The sequence below is a fragment of the Entamoeba invadens genome, assembly GCF_000330505.1.
Source record: "Entamoeba invadens IP1 unplaced genomic scaffold scaff_1105074725255, whole genome shotgun sequence".
NCBI classification, from domain to species: domain Eukaryota; phylum Evosea; order Mastigamoebida; family Endamoebidae; genus Entamoeba; species Entamoeba invadens.
In genome coordinates, this window is record NW_004191791.1 from 153836 (window position 1) to 157830 (window position 3995).

Sequence of the window (3995 nt, forward strand, 5' to 3'; positions counted from 1 at the left end):
CGGTCTACACTACTCATGGTTTTGTATATTATTGTCCATTTTGTTCGAGATGTTTTGGTAAAAATTGCAATTTAATTCATTATAAATCATGTGTATATTATAGTCAACCTAAGTTGAAAGTGTTTGAATAAGACTTTTTAGCAAGAAAACAACTCTACATTAAAGAAGCTCAGAAATCGATTGATAACTATTTAAATGAAACGATACATTCTCAACCCAGAAAAACTGTTATTAAGAGTACTCTTGTTTTAGAAAAAAAACACATTAATAAATACTTTGAGCACTGCGGTGAATCAAACGTTTGATAAATGTGAATTTATAAGTGTTGATGAGTTTAACAAAATGACTGAAATTGATTGTGATTGTGAAACAAAAGATGAAAGTGAAAAGGAGGGCAATCCACAAATTGAAAAAATGATTAATAATAAAATCATCTCAATGTTTAATAATAACGAAGTATAATCTGGAATGGATTGTGTCATCAACACTCAATGTCAAACAAAAATGGATGTACCAAACATTAACAACACAATTTCAATGGAATGTGAAGAATCTTTAAAAAATGAAACTATTAAAAAAGAAGACGAAATGTTTAACGACAATGGTGATGTAAATAAAAATTTACATGTTACAAAAACACAAGAGTTGTATAACAAATTAACAAGAGAAATGACCAAATTATTGTCATCAAATATGAAAGCTTTGGATATATCCAAGAAATTAGTCAGTATTTTTATTGATCAAACACCAAAAACAATAAAAGAACAATCTTCAGTTATCAACATCAAAAGTAAGATATTTACTTTAATTGTCAGCACACTGGAAAACAGTGTTGGGATGTCTCAAAGTCAGAATCATGTTGTTGCTGAAATAGTAGATGTATTCATATATCTATTTTTGGACGAAAAAAAGTCAATTGGAACTATCATCTCGAATTCATATTAGTCATAGAACTAATCTAAAAGTGATTTCGCTGTTAGGAAAAGAGGACAAAGAGGATATCATCCAATTATTTCAGAGGTGTGTGTTATGGAATCGCAATAGACTCAACACATAAAAATGGAAAGGAGATCATCGGACTTGTGTGTTGATTCAGTTTAGACAATTTTGTGATTGTAGAGAAAAAGTTGGTATTGGGTGAATTGTTTGAAAAAAACAACTGCGGCAAACATTTCAAAGTGGGTTCTTAATGCACTTGATTCGTTTAATGCTCCACTTTTAAAGTGCGTTTTTGTACTTGTGATGGGTGCAATCAAATGTTAGGATGGAAAGGTGGAGTGGCAACTCTAATAGGATTAGCAAAAAGAAAAAAGTGAAAGAGAGTTTTGGGGATGTAATCACAGAGTCATCAGACAGTTTGGTCTCAACTACTTTTATGTCACATTATTGCCTCTGTCACCGTCTTAATGTCGCCGAAGATTTTTTATGGAATACAAATGATGGAAATGTATTATTAGAGATTTTATAAATTATAAGTAATGATGTGACCATTACACAATGGAATATGTATTGGGGTGTTCGTGGGAAAGAAAAAGACCATTTACATATACCAACATTGAGTAATACTCGTTGGTTTTACCACGAATTGATAGTGGAAAAGATGATAAACAATTTTAGAGACTTTGATGTATTTTTTAAAGAACTGGGAATTGACAAAAAGATTAATAATATACTAATCGAACAGTACAAAACAAGTCAATTAATGAGTAACAACAAAAATGTTATTGAAGATGTAAATTACTATGAATTTTTAGGAAGAAAAATATACTTTTTCGATGTAAAATACCCTCTGTTTTGGGGATTTTTGGTCTTTTTTATGATATTCTTAAAATTTCAAAAAATTGTTGTGACAAAATGCAGCAAAAATTTTGGGTTAATTAACGAAGAATATCTTTGTGTTATTTATTTGATTACAAATCTCAACGAAAGAATAACAGATATAACGAATGGAGTTTTTTCGTCTTTCGAGCCATTTAATAGATTCTTGTCATTCAAAGCTCCAGACACCTTTGTTACATCTTGTCGAACTATACTTCTTAAATTTGTCAATGAGCTGAACATCAGATTCTGCAATTCAACGTGTGTTAAATTTAAGGCTGATCCTTGCAAATTATCTTCAGTAAAAATTGAGTTGGACAAATACCAAGATTTTAACAAACACTTGGAATATTATAACTTTCCAGAAAATAATACAAAAATGGTATTATAACATTTAAAAATCCAATTAAATATTTAGATACAGAAATTACCGAGTTGAAAGCTTTTATTGATATACACAAAAAGAAAGTTGACAAATTTATTATTAAAAATACACAGGAGAATATGTGCAAGTTTTGCCTCCTTGATGCATTACAATTATTTGGTAACAAACATTTTCCCAATTTGTCTAAACTGGTTTTTCTAATTGTTAGTCTGATACCAACATCTTCTGCAGTTGAATCATTGTTTTAGTTTTATCGTTATGCAAGCAGTGCTAATATGGATGTAAAAACAATAGATGTTAGATTATCAGTTAAATTTTTAAAAATGACACAACAAAGGCGTTCTTATATGCAACTGTGGTTTTTATATTATTATTTTAGTTTTAGTTTTATTAAAAAGTTTGATAAATACAAATATAACATTATTATTAAAAACCAATATCAAAAATGTTATTGTTTTTGAGTTTCAATAAAAAACGTGTTTCATAACTCGCCCTTTATCCAAATTTGATGAACCCTGATTTAAGGATAAAATAATTCTCTATAAACAATTAAATAACGATACTTGTGTTTCTGAAAAACACGAATAGTGCAATTTGATATAGAAAGTTATAAATTTAAATATTAATTCATGTTAAAATATTTTTAAGTCATTATTTCAATAATTACAAAAAGATGACAAGAGCAAAAATAACACTCAAACGATAGTGTGCTAAATTATGCTGTCACAATAATAATACAGATAGAGGAAAAACCGGGGACCAACTATGAATAAACACACTGTTTTCAGATAAAATAGAAAAAACTATAAAATATGAAACTCTTAATTAATCATTTGAAGCTGTTTCGTTTGTTAATACCCGTCCGAGCCAGAGTTAAGTGTGTTCTTTATATTGATTTGTATTCCGTTGTCTAATACGTTCAATAATCATCAATCATTTGATTTATGTCTAATGTTCCGTTCACTTTTTAACTTCTAATTTATAATTAAAATTTTTTTTAATTGTATTATTTTTTTAGTCAAACATTTTTTAGTGCTATCGTATTTAAAAATTGTTGATATTTAAAAGACTGATAAATCCACAACTTGTTCAATATTGCATTCATTGTTTTTGGTTGAAGTGTCTTACCATCTAAAAAATCAAAAATAAAAACAAAAAATATGTTCAAATTATCAAGAAAATTTTAGTTTAAAATTTCCATAAAGCAACCAGATTAAAGGTGAAAACTAAATCAAAGAAATGACTCGGTAATAATGTTTGTAATTAAAAGAAAAATAAATACAGTAAAAAGTGTCTTTTTGTGGGTTTTTATATTTGTGGATCAATAGAATAATCAAATGCAAAACCCACAAATAATTATTTTGATCGAGAACCTTGAATTTAACTACACTGAGATAAATAATATAGTTTTATTATAATTAAAAAACTACTATATTTTCTATAACACTGTTTTTTGTAAAAAAAATCAGAGGTTTCTAAAATCCCAATCCTAATTACCCACGTCACCATTTTATTACCAAAATGTTCATTTTCTCTATAAATTCGTACGTTATAATACCACATTTTCGGCAATAATTATTTTGGAAACCTCTGAAAAAAATGGTGAATAGAATTTACTTCACAATTCCATGATAAACCCACAAATATACGTTTTTTCTCTGTTTAAAAACCCACAAATAAACAATTTTTATTGTATAATATTTAAATATAAAATATATTCAATTAAATTAATATAATTAATATCATTATAAATATATATACGATTATTTAAAAATATATATGAATATAACAA